This window comes from Haemaphysalis longicornis, unplaced genomic scaffold (assembly GCF_048455015.1).
Source record: "Haemaphysalis longicornis isolate Haplotype H1 unplaced genomic scaffold, Haemaphysalis longicornis Haplotype H1 scaffold_7, whole genome shotgun sequence".
Taxonomy (NCBI): Eukaryota; Metazoa; Arthropoda; class Arachnida; order Ixodida; family Ixodidae; genus Haemaphysalis; species Haemaphysalis longicornis.
The window spans coordinates 114,192,217-114,211,260 of NW_027526422.1; the positions used below are offsets into that span (position 1 = coordinate 114,192,217).

The following is a 19,044-nucleotide window of genomic DNA, read 5'->3' on the forward strand; positions in this document are numbered from 1 at the left end:
ACACCCTCTCTCGCCGCGTTCGGTTCACGTTCATGTGGTGGCGCGATTTCGGCGCTATAACACTCTCTCGCGAAGGGCATTGGATTGGATTCGATTGGATTGGATTGGCTTGGCTTGGCTTGGCTTGGATTTGGATTGGGTTGGATTAAAGTGGATTGTGTTGGATTGTGTTGCGTCATAGCCGCGCCACGTTGCGTCGTAGCCTCTCCACGTTGCGTAATAGCCGCGGCAGGGGGTTCACCGCACGTTTCACGTTTCACCATCGACTTCATCGACAATGTGTACGCTGGAACACAACAATTACAACAACAACCAATACGTAATCCATAAGACCTGCAGGCACGCCCCCGTGGAAATGCTCTGCATTTGATCGTGCCCCTCGCGAGGGGGATGTTTTGATTTTTTTCTTTCGTGCTCTTTATGTTTTTTGCGAATGTTCAAACGGTAAAAAAGCCGGCGTCCGCTTATTCTTGGCTGCTTTAAGAATGAATCTAAGGATAGAATGGTTTATGTTTGCGCTACAATGTTTCTGTAACGAAGGGCCGCGTGTTTATTCATTAAAAAACACAATTAACCGTGAATTTCAATCGGCAATAGAAAAGTATAACGCTTAGCTTGCAACATTTGAACATTATCACATTTTTCAGGCAGCAGTTTTTTCCCCGTATGTGTTAGTTCATTTACGTATTCTAGTTCATTGTTTGTCGTCTCAAGCACACGCATATCGAGATGCGGCAGCTGTAATACACCCCGCCAGGTGCACCTTGTTATGCATGCTCTAGTGACAGTGAAAGATGTTACACTTATCGTACCATTTTTTGTTTCAAGTTGCTGGTAGAAATTGATTTTTTTACGACTAATACGAACGAACACAATTATTCAGCCTTCCAAGAAAGAAGTTCCCTTCTCTCTTTATTAATTTCCCATCACGTTTTTCAAAAAAAAATTTTGAATTCCCGTAGCAATTTCTACGTCCACTGCAAGACGCTAACAATGCTAACTCACAAAACTATCTTGTTAAATCGAATCAGCGGAGCTGCAGATATAACTCGCTGAACATATCTTTATTGGGTGGGGCAAAAAGCAGCATGTTACATTTAAAATCGATATTTTGCTGCAAACTTTCAACTTTAACAAAAAAACACAAGAAGGGGTGGGGGATTAGGAGGCCGTTGTGTAGGAACATTATCACAAAGAGAGTCGAATGGGCAAGTTCTCAACTTGAGGCGAAAAAAATTCCCCCGCATTTCCCCGAGGGGGAGAATGTGAAAGTGCGAATGCACGGTTGTCGGCCCGCTTGCGGCGCTTGCGCTCGGCCCCCGCAGCCCACCGCCTCGCCGCCTTCTCTTCCATCTCTTCCATCGGGTTTGTAGTATCACGTGTACACCACGCAGTTATCAAGCCGCTATAACGCCGCTGAGTCGCCAACGCACGCCGCTGACGACGTAGTTTGAATGCGTTAAAGATATAAGGCGCGTCACTAACACTGATATCACCGTCGCGTCCGTGGCTTGTTCGGTAGAGCGTCGCGCTGCGGCCGCAAAGTCCTCGGATCGAAACCTGGCGCCGGATGCTGTTTCTTTTTTAAATATAGAGGAGCACTGCGGACGCCGCCGCCGCCGCCGCCGGCGGTGGATGGTTTGGGGTCGCTTATAAAGTGCATTCGCACTTAAAAGCGAAAAAGCGAAAAAGTGCAAACGCCCATGTGGCGAGATTTCAGAAGGAGTTAAATATCCCCAGGTATTCAAAATAGGTCGGAACCGCTCCACACCACGAGGCTCATTGCCCGGGTTAGCGTCAGAACGTCAGCGCGTTACACCTAACCACTCAATCCATCATTGCACTGATAGAAGTCTTGGGCAGATCTTTTAACGGACGCCCAGATACAGCAGCTCACGGTTTGATGATATTCAGTAACGTTTGCGTTCACTTACGTGGCTGATCTTTCTTTTCGAGATACTGGATTGCATTCACCGTTGTGTACGTAGCGCATTGAGCGTAACAGCGCCGCGTCAGATGGCTCCAGTATTTGCAGGGGTCGGAACAGAACTAATGTAGTGGGGGCTGCTGGAAACTTCACTGGTGCGGCTTATCGAAATGGGTTGAGTGGCGTTCTCATTCTTATCGTGGTCTGTTTATAACAAACGTTCGGGGTGTCGTGCTTTGCTGTCTCCTAGCGCTCTTCGAAAGAAAACGACAGCGCATCCGACCGGATGGCAAGAGTGGACAAACACTTGCCATTCTTATCTCTGAGCGTCTGTTCTTTTCTTTAGAAATTGATTGATTGATTGCAGGGTTTAACGCGCCGACGCAACGCAGACGATGACGCGCGACGTAGTGGAGGGCTCCGGATAAATTTTGACTACCTGGGGATCTTCACCGTGCGCCGAAATCTCGTACACAAGGGCGTTTTTGCTTTTCGCCTCCATCAGAAAAGCGACCGCCGCGGCCGGGAATCGAACCCGCGACCTCGTGCACAGCAGCGCAACGCCTTAGCCACTGATCCACCGCGACGGGTTTTTCTTTTGGAAATTAAACACAAACCAGCCAGAATTTTAACTCTCCCAGCTTGCTCTATTTTTCATACATGTTGGGGTTTTGCGCTCCAGGCTACACCTGGGTTATCAGTCACGGTGTAGTAAATGTCTTCGCCTTAATTTTGAACACCTGGGCATACCTAACGTCGACCGAAATCTTGACAAATGGGCGTTTACGCTGTCGAACTTTATCTGAAAAAGTCACCGTGGCCAGGTCTAGCGTCCTTGGGCTCCCCAGCACAAGACCCCTGGGCCATCGCCGAGGGCTCGTACTCCCCTTTTACTATGGTTTTTCTGAAGACGGCGGGAATTTTCAACACGTCAGTGTTGCGGTCTTTGTATGGGGGAGTATTTTGCAGTTCGGAAAGTTTACAACCGATCCACAAATTTAGCACAGCTCGTACGCTTCGCAGAGAAAATATCCATTTGGAGGGGAGCACATAACGATTACGAAGAAGTTCCACAAATGTCTTAAGGACTTAATTTCAAAAGAAGCCACCACGCCTTAGTTAAGGGGAAATAAAAACCTGGGGTACTAACGATGAACTCCGGTTTTAATAAGATTACTCCAATGTCATTCATTTTTGTAGGAATCAATGACAATTCAACCAACCGTTTCTGTATATTGCTCTTGGTCGTCGCTGGTGCGGAAGCAGTGGCTGTGCTGTCCTTTTGACCTACAGGAAGTGAGGAGGACCATCTAACGAATACCAAGTAACGCTGCGTCGCTCAAACGAGGGATCCTGAATAGTTCAAGATAAACCAACCAAGAGGGTTATGAATACAATGGCAAAGAGAAAAATCCTTCAGGGAAGCTTGGACTCACGCGCAAGACTTGACTGGCGAAGCTGTTTTCGGTAGTCATTTGCAGACACAAAGTTGAGTTTCAGTATCCTTGTGGTGCCGTTCGTGACTTCGGCGGCATGGCATTTTAATGAACTTATGTTCAGCAAGGCCAGAGTGAGCTGGTACTTTTGACCGATGTTTTCGTATGCCACTCCGCAAGCGCTACTTATCATCGCTATCAGATGCTTTGCACACCGAGCCTCCCCTATCCAGACCACGTACTCGGCCGTGCGAACTATCCGCGGCCGGGCCGTGTGGAGTCACTGATCGTATACAGCAGTTTTGATATTCAAGTCGCGACTTTTCTACGACAGAGAAGGCGTGAGCATGACAAAACGAGGACTAACGAGCAAGAGGCGTACTCTATGACACAACTTTCTCTTTCCGAGCAAGTGTTGCCCCGATACGGCGCACCGTGGAGTTCTTTTGTGGCCAATGTTGACCAATCTGCCCAAGTGGGTATGCTTGGCTTGCCGAGCGTGCGCTCGAGGCAAGCGCCGAACGCTGCAGTTTTTTTTTTTTTTTGCCAATATTGGTGAATCTCTCCGCGTGGGTATGCTTAGCTTGGCGAACGTAGGCTCGAGGCACGCGTGCACGAGTGCTCCGGCTTTTCTTGGTATTTTTAACCTCGGACAGCATACAAAAACGATTTGTTCAACAGCTTCGCTGTAAATAGCTGGGAACGTTGGATTCATCAGAGTGGTTTCTTGTGCGAGTTGGTCATTCATCGTGTAAGTAAGCGCAAAATGAACAAGGACGAACGAAGTGAACGGGACACGGCGCTACTATCAACTCATTTTATTTTCACTATGATGTCCGATTTTATACCGGAAGATACACCGCTAATGAAAGAAAGGAGGAAAGGGGGAGGAGCACAAGCAAGTACAAAAAAAAACAAAAAAGTGAAGGATGACATTTCAAACGGTCGCGTTACAAATGCACTTTTGCACGGTAAAATCTAATGATTTGATAAGTATTGCAGTTCTTTCTTTGTCAATGCTAAAGAAGCTGTGCTATCGCAGTTGTCTTTTAAGGAAACTATCTGGTGGGCCTCGATGATCTCTCGTGTCAAGTGAACCTCGTGTCGAGCTACAACCCTAGTTTTATAAAAAATTGGCTTACACTCACAATCTCTGCAGTCTCTGCAGTGTACGCCCAGATGTCCTTTAATCTTATCTACATTATTCCTGTGTTCTCTAAGCCGATCGTTTAAGCAACGACCCGACTGTCCGACGTACTGCCTGCCACACGGTAGAGGAATAGAATAAACTGTGCCTACTGAGCAATTCACGAACCGGTCCCGATGCTGCGTTGCGCACTTGCTTTTCTTTTTTTCTTTTCCATTGACTCTGTTCATTAACTTCGACAATTTGTTGGGAGCAGAGAAGACAACGTTAACGTTGACGCACTTTCCTATTTTCTTTAGATTGTGCGAAATACCATGTAGGTACGGCACGACAGCGCACTTCAGCTTTTCTCTGTCTTTGTCCCTGGGTTCCACGTCTGGCTTGTTCCTAAGCTGTTTAAGCATCTTATCCGCGACCGACAACAGAAGAAATGGAGGGTACCCGGCTGATGTTAGACGTACTGTCTGTTTTTTGAAACTATCTTCCATGACATGGGAGCAGGGTTTCATAAGCGCGTTGGTAAAACAATGCCTAGCGATCCCAGGTTTGGTCAGCTTTGAGTGTGCCGACTGAAAAGGCAGAATCGGTTTCGGGCTACGTGGATCATACTCCCAACAGACGTGATTGGGACCGAACGAGAGCATGAGGTCGAGGAATTTTATGGACCACTCACTTGGAGTTTCATGTGTCAGAACAAGAGGGGCGACACACTGTCGAAACTGTGACAAAACACTGGTTACGGCGGACGTGAAAGCACTACGCCCACAGTCTAGGATCACAAGAAAGTCGCCGACATATCGGCACACCTTAACGACGGCCGACCGCTCTAAGTGAGGAGCTAGGAGCCTGTCCAGTGAGCCTAGGTACAAGTCGCTTAGGATGGGAGCTAAGCAAGACCTTATGCAAATGCCTTTTCTCTGAATATAAACTCTGCCCTCCCATGTCGCGTACGTGGAATTCAGGTAGAAGAAAATCATTTCCAGGAAGCTGCTTGTCGAGATTCCACACGCATTCTGGAAGCGTACCCTATGCAAATGCCTTTTCTCTGAATTGTTATTGTTTCCTCGCTTATTGTTTCCGAGAGGGACACTTGGCAGAAACCTTTCGCGCTGTTTCTGAAAGAAAAGCTGGAAATATTGGCAATCGAGGATCCGTTCCTTATAAGACGCTCGGAGGACGTCATTAGTTTTGTGAAAGAAAATGACCACAAAGAACTTGTTGCTTTCTCGATTGACGTGAAAGACTTATACTATTCCATACCGCACGATAATCTGCTCCATTGCCTGGAGGATTGCATTGACCGCTATGATGCCGTACGCTTCCAGAATGGCTGTGGAATCTCGACAAGCAGCTTCCTGGAAATGACTTCCTTCTACCTGAATTCCACGTACGCGACATGGGAGGGCAGAGTTTATATTCAGAGAAAAGGCATTTGCATAGGGTCGTGCTTAGCTCCCATCCTGAGCGACTTGTACCTAGGCTCACTGGACAGGCTCCTAGCTCCTCGCTTAGAGCGGTCGGCCGTCGTTAAGGTGTGCCGATATGTCGACGACTTTCTTGTGATCCTAGACTGTGGGCGTAGTGCTTTCACGTCCACCGTAACCAGTGTTTTGTCACAGTTTCGACAGTGTCTCGCCCCTCTTGTTCTGACACATGAAACTCCAAGTGAGTGGTCCATAAAATTCCTCGACCTCATGCTCTCGTTCGGTCCAAATCACGTCTGTTGGGAGTATGATCCACGTAGCCAGAAACCGATTCTTCCTTTTCAGTCGGCACACTCAAAGCTGACCAAACGTGGGATCGCTAGGCATTGTTTTACCAACGCGCTGATGAAATCCTGCTCCCATGTCGTGGAAGATAGTTTCAAAAAACAGACAGTACGTCTAACATCTGCCGGGTACCCTCCATTTATTCTGTTGTCGGTCGCGGATAAGATGCTTAAACAGCTTAGGAACAAGCCAGACGTGGAACCCAGGGAGAAAGACAGATAAAAGTTGAAGTGCGCTGTCGTGCCGTACCTACATGGTATTTCGCACAATCTAAAGAAAATAGGAAAGCGCGTCAACGTTAACGTTGTCTTCTCTGCTCCCAACAAATTGTCGAAGTTAATGAACAGAGTCAATGGAAAAGAAAAAAAGAAAAACAAGTGCGCAACGCAGCATCGGGACCGGTTCGTGAATTGCTCAGTAGGCACAGTTTATTCTATTCCTCTACCGTGTGGCAGGCAGTACGTCGGACAGTCGGGTCGTTGCTTAAACGATCGGCTTAGAGAACACAGGAATAATGTAGATAAGATTAAAGGACATCTGGGCGTACACTGCAGAGACTGCAGAGATTGTGAGTGTAAGCCAATTTTTTATAAAACTAGGGTTGTAGCTCGACACGAGGTTCACTTGACACGAGAGATCATCGAGGCCCACCAGATAGTTTCCTTAAAAGACAACTGCGATAGCACAGCTTCTTTAGAATTGACAAAGAAAGAACTGCAATACTTATCAAATCATTAGATTTTACCGTGCAAAAGTGCATTTGTAACGCGACCGTTTGAAATGTCATCCTTCACTTTTTTTTTTTTGTACTTGCTTGTGCTCCTCCCCCTTTCCTCCTTTCTTTCATTAGCGGTGTATCTTCCGGTATAAAATCGGACATCATAGTGAAAATAAAATGAGTTGATAGTAGCGCCGTGTCCCGTTCACTTCGTTCGTCCTTGTTCATTTTGCGCTTACTTACACGTTGGATTCAGCTGCATCAGTCACCCGTTTCACAGCTTTCATAAGTACCACGAACGTATCATGCGTTTGGGTGTGCTTGACGCTCCAGTGCCCGGAACTGACTAAACAACGATGTGGGACCCCCCTCTTCCCCTTATACCTCTCCCCTCCCCCCCCCCCCAAAAAAAAAATGGAATCATTTTACAAGCTTAACTCGTGGGTGTGTCCATTTCTTGTCAGGAATAAAACCAACACTTATACCTCGCGAATCGGTTGAACATGCTTTCCAAAAGTATTATTTAAGTACCTCGTTATTACAGTTTCATTTACTGAGATTGAATCGTGCTTCATTTGTGCTAAATTGCAGCAAAAATATTCATGCATTCAAAGAGTCAATTGGATTATTAATGCATTCTATCCAAGTTGATACATAAGTTACTTTGGTGTTGGCATGAAAAGCAGATCAGTGAAGTTGGAAGTTCGTGAGATTTATTGATTGTAGTGTTCAACGCGCCGAAACTGCACCGGGGCTATGAGGTGCGCCGTAGTTAAGGGGACCCGATTAAAGCTTGAGTTTGGGCTGGTTGGTGGCTGGTTGGTGGTTGTTTCTTTCTCTGAATTCTTGAATTCTACTTATTGTTTTCGGAATTCTGAGAGCTGATGAGTATGTTTTTTTTCTAGTAGAATTTTCATTGTAATTATTGCGTCTTTCTGAAAACTGAAAGCTCATTTTCTCTGTGTTAATTGTGTGCATTCTTCTGTTATTTTTTATTGTCACAAAGGACGTGCCATTTTTCGCAGAGTCGTGCCAGAACGGGAGGGGGGAGAGGGACGTCACCTTGTCAGGCTTTTTTTTTTTTTCCTGTAGCCTTTTTGACCGTTCCCCTCGACAACTGTATAGCCATTTCTGTACATGTTGTCGCAACAAACTTTCAAATTTCAACGTTCAACATATCGATGCGAACGCGCAGGGTGGAGGACGAAAGAAACCAGAAAAAATCTGGAATAATTTTTACCACGTAGGGATTTTTACCGCGCGCGTGCCGACGCGTGTTGTCGCCTTTCGCCCCCATCAGAAAAGCGCCCACCAGGGCCGGGATCCAACCTGCGTCTACGGAGTCAGCAACGCAACGCCTAGCCACGCAGGCACCCCGGCGGGAAGCGAATAATCAAACTTCCCACTTGAGTGAGCAATCGGCATAGGTGGGCGCAATAAAAATAAGCAACACACAATAACAAATAAGCACGAAGTACGGTGCAGACCCAAAATGAGAGCTACAAGCACAGAATAAGTTTTGGTTCCCGGCCACGGTGGCCGCTTTTCTGATAGAGGCGAAAAGCGAAAACGCCCGTGTCTACGAGATTTCGGCGCGCGTTAAAGATCCCCAGAGGGTCAAAATTAATCCAAATATAATCCGGAGCCCTCCCCTACGGCGCGCGTCATCGCCTGCGTCGCGTCGGCGTATTTCCTACAATCAATCAATCAATCAACAGAACAAGTTTTGAAAGGAAGTGTTTAGCCAGAAGCGGTGAAAAGGACGTACGAAGAACCACTTCGAGTTGACTTACTGATTTCAAGAGTATCGTGGAAGCAGTTTGAGTGTCTTCACTCTTATCGTGGCGCCTGTGCTGGATAAAAAAGGGGCTCTGCCTGTGAACTCAAAGCAGCCGTCGTATCCTCGTCCTTTCTCTGAATCGTTATGCAAGCAACTGGGTTTATTAACCTCGCATTGTGGGTCACGTTTTAGGTGGCCAACGTAGCAAGTGCACACTTTTACTAGAAATACACCATCGCATCTCGCTATGTGCGAACTCCAGTAGCGTTCGTTCAAGAGGGCTCTTGAGTTTATGTAGGCGTGGTCAACCACAATCACACGTCTCTTATCGAAGAGCATCCCTACGATCTGGCATGTACTTGCGACGGCCATACGACAACAAAATCTGCAATTTTGACTAACAAACCATGCGCTTTACCGAGACGTTACAAGCTGCACTGCCTAATTTGGCGCTTCTGGTCAAGAGGTCCAATGAGTCAACAGGTCCAACGAGAAAATAGGTCCAATAGTCACGTAACAGCCTAGTCAAGATACAACGAGTCAAAAGGTGCAATTTCGGTCAAGAGGTCCAACGCGTCAAAAGGTACAACGAACATTGTTTTCTTTTTGTCTTCTCCATTTATCATTTCCCCTTAATCGTTTCAGCTCAATTAATAAAAAGGCTGGATCCAATAAAATCTCGTAGTAATTTTTGGTCGTTTAAGAGTAGGGTTACAAAATTTCAAATCTGAGATAACTATGTAAACTGCTTCCTTTTTATTAGGAGACATCTCCCAGCAAGGTTCAACAGTAGCCGTTCAGTATAACATATCTTAAATCCATTTTAATCTGTGCTCGCACGAGAAAGCCTAGAGCCGGCCACCATGACATCATGTGCTACTTGCCCCAAACTGCCGACGTCGGGGCTCCCGTGACGTAGCCGACGCACTTTCTGCGGTTGGCGCGCGCTGCTAAACCGTGTGTGCACGTCATGGGTTTGGGACCGACGTCGTGCTTCTCGGGCGTCCGGAGATCATGAAGACCTCGGCCGGCCTGGGCGATCGCGTGCGGTCGCTCGCGCGGGCGTCCACACCCGCAGCGGTGCGCCAAGAATGGTGACGTCAAGTGCTATTTCCTGCCATGGCGGCCACTCGTCGTTCGTTTTGTAAAACCCAAACCGACGCGAGTAAATGACGCCGTGAATGATTGTTAGGCGGCTATCGACTGTCTAATGTGGTCTAATCGGTACCCATAGCAGCGGAAAAAAAAACGTAACACGAAAATTTCGTGTACATACTCCTTTGAGTTATGCGGGTCTACATTGCGATTAATTGCTGCTTGTTATGGTTACTGACTGTTCTAGCTATTTTTATGATTTCGTACTATACGACTACTATATGGGTGTTGGCGAAAAGTAGACAGACTGTTTTCCAGATAGCGTGGTTATATTGCTAATAACGGCTCCTGGTGACGGTTACCGACCGCTTGAGTGACATATTTTGGACTTTTAGAATTTAGGGTCAGTGTTCCAGTCTACGCTTCATATGACATATACTATAAAAATTCTATAGAAATGCAGTTCAGCGTCTTACGTATACCCTTCCTTTTTAGTATCTGAGTAGTCTTATTCGTCAGTACTTTCCTGCGTAACTTTGACCAGTCCTGGGTTCTCGTGTGGTCTGTTTTTTTTTTTTATCGCGACTAGTGATTGGGGCTCCTCTGAAAGGTTGCCGAATGCTGTAGTCCCCAAAACCGAATTAATCTTCTTTCAACGCCTAGCACGATATACGCCTTTCTTCGTCCCTGAGAAGTAAAATAATTCAGCTTCCATCTAGCAAGTTCTCAACGCCGACATACCCGGTCAATTAGCTACTCTTCAAGCGCTATACTAATTATTTCACCCGAGAAAGGTGTAATGAGGGATGTTTATTGAAACAGAAACGCACAGTTACAGGAACCAGTTATTTGACTGTTGAATGGTATTGAAATAGAATGACATGTCCGCAACAATCAAGTAAACACAAACGTTGAAGAAGCGTCCTACAAAGTATCGTGCACGTTCCAGCGTCGGCTACTAAAACGTAGCGGAGTTTGCCCGGTGAGCATCTAGTTTTCAGCTTTATTACATCCCGAACAATCAAATTGGATCGGAAACATTGTTCATCAAAGAGGCGTTTGATAGACAAAAGTATCGAAATGGGGAAACCATCTTCATATTAAACAAGGTCGCCCGGCGCGGCGTGCAATAAACAGAGAAAACCTCGGCTCAGCTCTAAAAAGCTAAAATAGCCTGGCGCGTCCAGGCGCTGGTAAAAAAAAAAGGCGAGACATGCTCGCGCCAATATATATACAACCTATACACAATTTTATACATACGAAACTTTAATACACAGAGGCATTTTAATTTCAACTGATACACAATTATATACAGATAAAACCTATATACACAGACGCGTTATACGTTCAACTTTTCGTAACAACACCGCGACTTGACGCACTAACGTGGCGGTGATTTGTTACAGCTTGGACCTCTCGACTCGTTGGACCTTTCGACTCGCCTCAGCCGCGTCAAGAGGTCCACGGGGAGTCAAGAAGTACAACGAGACAAGAGGTCCAACGAGTCAAGAGATCCAATATTGGACCTTTTGACGCGTTGGACCTCTTGATTCACTGTACCTCTTGACTCGGAATCCTAATTTGGCGGGGTATAAAACTCAGACGTGCGAGCATAACGGATGTAGTGCCAATAATGGCCGCAAGAACATATCTTCCAGGTACCCTCATTACTGTTCTCTTGTTCCTTGGCACACCGCCGTATTATCACTGCTTGCTCTAGCGTAAATATTGTACTCACTTCGGCACCGCTCCTTCAAAAGACGTGCAGCATATCACTCCTGAAGAACACAGAGGCAGGTAAGTAGCTTCGCCGAGAACATGAAGCGTGATCACGCAAGCCAGAACAGCAGTGCGGCGCGGCTACAGATATCAAGAGGAGGAACGTGCGAAGCCTCAGGACACCGGGAATGTACGTACATATGCATCATTGGGCACCTGCACGGCAGTTGCAGCTGCGCAGCTTGCCCTTTAGTCAGTCGTGGGGCTGGGGTTAGGCAGGAAACATGCATGGTTCAAACGAGAAAAACCTTCCGTTAGTCAGTCCAAAGCGAGTGTAAAATTGCGGTAAAGGACGCATAGATTGCATGTGACACTATATATGTACAAATTTTTAGTCGCAAATTCATTAGCTGGTGATTGATTTTACTGGTCAAATTTTTCAAACACGTTATCGTAGAAAAAATGCCACATCTTATTCTCAGTTTTATGTTCTGGCTTGTTATATTTACCACCATCCAATACATAACGTTCACACGAGTGGTCAGAATAAATTCTAAGAATGCTATTTAAAATTGGCTTATGCAATAAACGAACGATCAAACAATAGAAATGTGGTGCCTGGGTGGGGCGTATAGCCCTGTGTAGGGTAATATTTATTCAAACACATGTAATTACTGAGAGGTCAAGGCAGGCACACAATATGACTTTGAAAGCCACTGTACATGATGTCGGAGTTTTGCTCTACACCTCTCTCATGGGAAAGCATCGGCTACGTGTATTTAGGAGCGGTTGGTTTAGTCATAGTTCAGCTTAGTTTAGATTAGCCTTGTCTTACATTTTTTACTCTAAACAATGGGCCACGAAACGAAAATTCAACAAGTAACTTTACAATTTAGGTGAAATCATAATCAGGTAGTTCTGTATATTCACTCAGATGTTCTTGGTGGTGGTTAAAGTATGGACCACGTTCCAAAGACTCCAGCAGTGCTTTTTTACGGGTACGTTTCTGGCCTTACATCGGTTATTCGGGTCGTTCAGACACAGCCGCAAAGAGAATGATCGGGATCGGTGGGCAAACAACAAAGTTATTAAATATTTACTTCTACAAATGCAAGCAAATGCGGCACTGCCTACGTTACACCTGAAACCTACAGATATTATGACGCAACTGGGGAACCCTACGCAGCCTACAGCAGCCTGAGGATGCAATACTTTGTGCCATCGTATCGACCAAACGAGCAGGAATATTGCTTTAGGTCGTACTGTTTTCCATGAAGGAAGCACAAGACGTAACCGCAGATAGCGACAAGGGCAGACACTGCTACCCGCTTCGAGCGCATGTGTGCCCTTCGAATCCATGTTACGAGGAGCGGCTTCGTATTCTTTCAGCCAAAGAATTTGTTATTAAGAATTTCTAGTAAGTTAGTACTAGAGTGGAAACTGCGCCGGGGAATCCATATCGACATGGGGGGTCATGAACTCATGGGAAGACCACAGCTGATGGCTTGGCTTGGCATGTCTGTCGGATTCCTAAACGTTTTCTTGGGTTTGTTTTCTTCACTATGTCTATGTCTACGAGGTAACCGCTTCAGCCAAAATGGCCGAACCTCGCTTCGCTTGGTAACTCCCAATTCTCCCCATTAGTTCATGTTTAGACCACTGTGCTTCATTAAAAGCAAGTTTGAGGATTAGTGCCGGCGAACAACCATCAGTAAATGTCTTACATAAGTACAAGCCCACAATGTAGACACGCTAGTTTGTGCGAAGGAGAGTGCGCTTCTCGGTTAATTTTTTTTTAGAAGAATATAGATTAATAGCGCCCGGATATCTTGACTGAGCGGGTAAATTTTCGCTGCGAAAGTTGTAGACGCCCGTGCGTTAGGAAAACACGAACGAAAACACGGCGAAGGTTAAGTGTTCGTTTTCATTTGTACGCGCAAAAAACCTTTATGAGCATTTCAAACCATTTATTGATATAAATATTTCCAGAATTAGACTATTTCATGAGTTTCTCCCCATATTTAACGATATTTTTAGCAGGGAGCTACAAAATTAGCAGGGAGCCACAGTAGACCTGATCTGACTACGGCACACGCTATGCTGGCGCCAAATAAGGCTGCCGACAACGAGGTTTGAGGGCATATGATCCGGGCGGATGCCCGTGACGTTCCCTACCACGTGGCCAGATCCGCCAGCGACAGACTAGTCTTGTACAATGAAATCACCACACATTACTTCCCGCCTACCGTAGCTAGCCTTCCTCCCATACCCAAGTCATCCATTCAGAAGAACACGCATGGCGTCTTCTCCAGAAAAGACCTTCCCTAATCGCGGAATGCTCTGCCTTATCTACTCTTCACCATAACCCTTCCCGGAAGGCGGGCATGCGGTGTCTCGCCACCGTACCTCACATCATTTGGGGATGCCTTTAGACCCCCATCGTAGAATTTTCTGTGGGGAGCTGTGGTAGAAGGGGCCGCGTAGCTAAGATGTTGAGGTATAAATCATAAACCGGCTTGGTCAACAGAGCTACTAAAGTCGTCACACCCAGAAGCTGGGGTCACTTTAGTCCCTTAGTCCAAACAACTCTAAAAAAACTGTTTCTCGCTTTCTTTCACCGCACACTCAGAGGTCTTCTCTGTGGGTACCTCTTGTAGACACGTGCCGTCACTCTCAGTGAACACACAAGCGCAGCAGGGCGCCTATTGGAGCAGGGTGGCGAGTTGGGCGAGTTGGTGTACTTGCATCTTGGGGAACAGCGCGAACTAACAGGGACACAATAAGAAAGAAGAGGACAGGACTAGCGCTGTAACAGGACAGGACCAGCGCTAGTCCTGTCCTCTTCTTTCTTATTGTGTCCCTGTTAGTTCGCGCTGTTCCCGAAGATGCCTATTGGAGCTCCTTTCGCAAGGGGTGAGTTGGCAAACTAACCCACTTGGCTCCTGGTCTCGAGAGCCAGGTTCAAATGCAGCGCAAAACCAAATGTGTTTTATTTGTTTGTTTGTTTCTGTACAGCGGCAACCATTTTGGTACCATTTATGATGAGGCCCCGAAGGCGACAATGAGGACGACGTCACTTTTGGAATTTCACGCTGCATCAAAGGACTTGCCCTAAAAAAGTAGGAATATGCCAAACCGTCAGTGGGGCCGGAGACTGAAGCCAGAGATCCAAGGAAGGACTGAATAGAAGCAAGGGCCAGGGTTGAAATTTTCAAAAGTAGACCACCCACGAGGGATAAAACCGAAAAGTTCTGCCTAACAAGGAAATTAAGAAGCCCACGATAGGGCCCATTAGAAAAGTACGGAAAAGGCTGTTGTCCAGCTGAGCAAAAAATTATTTCAGGCTGCCGCTGCCGCATTTTGGGATTTTGGCGATTTTAATAACTTGTGCTGGACAAGCAACACTCTCGGTAGTATGCACTGCCTCTTGGAGAAAAAAAAAACGCTGCCGCCTTCAAGTTGGGGTTTTGCGGTCGTTCCATAACTTCCACTAATCTGAGCCAGTGATGTTCTGTACTGGAGAGAAACATTCTGATTTCTAGGTTCAACAGTTTCTTTTTTTATAATTTTCCCCTCGCAGATGTATCTATATTTACCTGTAATTTTCCCTGCATACTCTTTTTTCGCAGCCGATAAATCTTTACGTGGATGCCCGTTTGGTTTTGCCCGAAACCTTACAGGCATCCACGTTTTGGTTAACGCTTGTTCGTTAGCCAGTGGTACCTATGTCGACTTTGCATACCCTCCTAGACGTAGGCGTGGTTCAAAGAATCAGAGTATCACCGTGAACTAAAATACACTGAATCTTCCGCTCAGCAGCATTTCACTACGCATTTCACGGTTTGTACCAAAAACCATGCTTAGCTTGCATGCTAGAGTTTGTTATAACTACAAGTATAAAAAATAACAAGGTGCTCTTGCGTAACTGTAATTTGTGCGCAGCGCCGTCACTGCTGGCGCACTATCCTATTGACTGAACGAAGACTAAGGCGCACCCGAAATCATTTTTGTTTTAAAGTGGAGGGGAGGATTACATGCCAACAGGCTTGAGCTCTTTAGCTGCTGCCGCTTCATGCTTTAATAACTCTTTCTAATGGCACATTTTGCCTCTATTCTCCCTCCTGTCTTATGAACTGGATTGGGAGCCGTCTTTGATGCTTGATGATGATGATGGTTGGTGTTTAATGGCGCAAGGCCGACGAGGGCAAAGAGCGCCAGGGAAGTCATTTAATGAATAGAAGTGATTACCACAAAAGGTAGGTATAAAACGTGTAAACTATACATAGTAAGATCAATAAAGATAATGGTGATGACTGGTGTATAGGGCCAGATTTGATTATGCGTGATAGGAAATGAGGTTTAAAAACTTGACATCTGACAAATACTTAAAAAGGCGTTTCACAGAAACCATGGCATCGTCACCCAGAAACAACGATGGGTGTAGGGGAATATGTTGTCTGTAGAGTTCTCTGAAGTGTTTGTGTCGTGTTGTGTCAAGTGCCTTGCATTGTATGAGTATGTGGACCACGGATAGGCCCTCCCCACACCTGCTACACAGGGGTCTTGGAGATCCCGTGAGCAGGTGCGAGTGCGTTACATGCGTATGGCCTATCCGTAACCTAGCTAAGGTAACTTCAATGTGCCTGTTGTGTGAGTCAGTAGTGCATTGTCCCAAGTGTGGTTTTATGACGTGTAGTTTGTTGTCTGTCTGTTCGCTCCAGTCTGCTTGCCAAGTTTTACGGAGTTGCTGTCTTATGTGTGGCTTGAGGTCTGTGTAAGGTAGTGTTGTTATGTTTACTGTGTTTCGGAGTGCAGCATTGGCGGCCATTTGATCCGCCAGTTCATTTCCGCCGATGCCAGAGTGGCCTTGCACCCAACACACAGTCACCTCAATGTTTGAAGAATATGCCAGCATAATTGATTTGAAGACAAGGTTAACTACATGGTTTTTCGATGACTTTCCGGATGTTAATGCACGGACGACGCTCAGCGAATCTGTATAGATGATGGATTTAGGAATATTATGTTCAACTATGTGATTTACAGCCAGAAAGATGCCTTATGCTACTGCCGAAAAAGTACTTGTCTTTGCATTCATGGTTCTACCTCCTTCAAAATTGGGTCCATGAGCAGCACAAGACACCACAGTGAACGTTTTGGAAGCATCACTGAAAAACTCTGCAGCCCTGTATTTTTCCTGCAGATACATGAAATGCTGCTGAATCGCAATTCTTGGTGCCCTGTTCTTATCAAGATGCGTAAAAGACAGGTCACAGAGCACAGGGCGCACATTCCATGGTGGTATAAAATCAGTGATGGGTGTCTTGTGAATGTCTAAAAAGGGTACGTCATGCTCAGAGGCTTCCTCTCTTACCCTAAGTGAAAAAGGCAGAGAGATGGATGGACGATTTAAGAACAGTTGTTGTGAGGATGTGTTATTAATGGTGGAATTAAAAGAGTGGTTAGTCAGGGCCATGATTTTTGAGGCATACAACAAATCCATGTAAATCCTCTGGTGATATAGGGACCATTTATCACACTCGGCGTAGAGGCTCTCGACTGGGCTAGTGCGAAAAGCACCGCATGCAAGGCGAAGACCCAGATGCAGCACTGGGTCGAGCATTTTCAGTGCCGTTTTTGTGGCAGACCCATAAATGACGCTGCCATAGTCCAATCGGGACCCCACTAGGCTTGTAAAAATGCGTAAGAGGAGTTGCTTGTCCGTTCCATAGGACTGGTGTGACGAGATTTTAAGAATGTTGAAAGCCTTTAGACATTTATGTTTCAATTGTTTAATGTGAGGGATGAACGTAAGCCTTTCATCCAACACCACTCCTAAAAACTTGTGTTCCTTCCTCACAGGAAGCGAAACGCTATTAAGTGTAATGTCTGGGTCCGGATGGATCCCAAGCTTCCTGGAAAAGACAACACAGGTGCTTTTTTCTCGATTAAGTTTAAACCCATTCTTGTCTGCCAAGCTGGCAAGTTTTTTGACAGCGAGCTGACTTGACGCTCACAGATGGACATATTGCTTGATTTAAAAGACACCTGGACGTCATCTACATACATGGAATAAGAAATTGTACGTGGCAATGCCTTCTCAAGGGAGTTCATTTTAACTATGAAAAGAGTGCAGCTTAAAACTCCACCTTGCGGGACGCCGTTTTCTTGTACATGAATCCTTGAGAGTGCGCTACCAACTCTCACACGAAAAGTTCTTTCGGACAAATAACTAACAAGAATGTTCATCATGCTCCCTGAGACACCAAATGACTTCAGGTCACTGAGGATCCCGTAGCGCCAGGCGGTGTCATATGCCTTCTCAAGGTCAAAAAACACCGTTGTGCAAAACTGTTGGTGAATGAAAGCGTCCTTTATGTATGATTCAAGGGCGACAAGCTGGTCATTTGTAGATCGCCCCGCCCTGAAGCCTGCCTGGCAGCTCTCGAGAAGACCGTTGTACTCCAGAAAGTACACAAGTCTCCTGTTTATCATCTTCTCGAGGAGCTTGCACAGGCAGCTTGTAAGGGCGATGGGCCGATAGCTAGCCGGAGAGGAAGGGTCCTTCCCTTCCTTCAGGAAAGCCACTACTATGGCCTCCCTCCAAGAGCGAGGAATGTGCCCCGAAAGCCATATGTTATTGTATAGATTGAAGGATCCTCCTTCGTTGAAACCGGTTTGTGTCAGCTCACCCGGCGAAAAATACGGCCGCAATCTTTTGCAAGCAAACAAAGGGTTTATTACTTGAAACCGCCAGAACTAAACTATCGGCTCTTGAGCGGGACGGGTGCAGGGCAACACCAGTCCGCAGGGCAGCACTCACGTTTCGTAACGGTCGCTGGCGGTATCGTTCTGTCCCGGGTGCAGGTTGGGCGGCGAACCTCGTATCCACGCACTAGACGCCTTGCCGCTGTGTCCCGTCGCGTCCGAAAACCGTGGCGATGCCTCGTCCGCCACCACTCACACAACACACCCACGCCTACTGCCGCCGTCCCTTATCTCTCTTCCGCCTGCCCGTTCCTTCGCACTTTGGTCCTGCGCGTGCTGGAGCGCGCATGCTCGGCCACCAATCTACGCGACTGTTACCCGCGCGTATCTAGACGCGAGCCGTCGTGCACACCACGCTCACGCACGCGCACTGCGGTCCCCTCACATGCCCACACTCCCCTCCCCCCAAGACCGGTCAACTCCTGAGATGACCGAAAAGAGAAAAAAAAAACGTCCTGCAAACCAAACACAGCCACAGGAGAAATGAAGGTCACTAATTATCGTCCATGTCGAGCAAGTGAGCGCCTTGTAGCGCGTCTTCCTGTTGAGCGGCTGGTAGCGGAGCTACGATCCGTTGGACCGGAGCCGGACGTTCGGGTTGCAGGTGGTTTAGCAAGCGCCTGGCTACCTGCTGTTGCGGTCCCGGAGCCAGAGCGGCCTGCAGCGTTTGGTACATCTGTTCCCG

At 46.7% G+C, this 19,044-nt stretch overlaps 1 protein-coding gene across 5 annotated transcripts in view; it reads right to left on the bottom strand.

Annotated features, from left to right (window-relative positions):
• LOC144146834 (monocarboxylate transporter 5-like) overlaps positions 1-2,181 on the bottom strand; it is a 47,663-nt gene extending 45,482 nt beyond the window's left edge. For all 5 annotated transcript variants that reach the window (XM_077678767.1, XM_077678761.1, XM_077678763.1 and 2 more), the window contains exon 1: positions 1,935-2,181. The gene's annotated coding sequence lies outside the window, so the exon portion shown is untranslated. The remainder of the gene's footprint in view (positions 1-1,934) is intronic.
• Between the last annotated feature and the right edge of the window lie 16,863 nt (positions 2,182-19,044).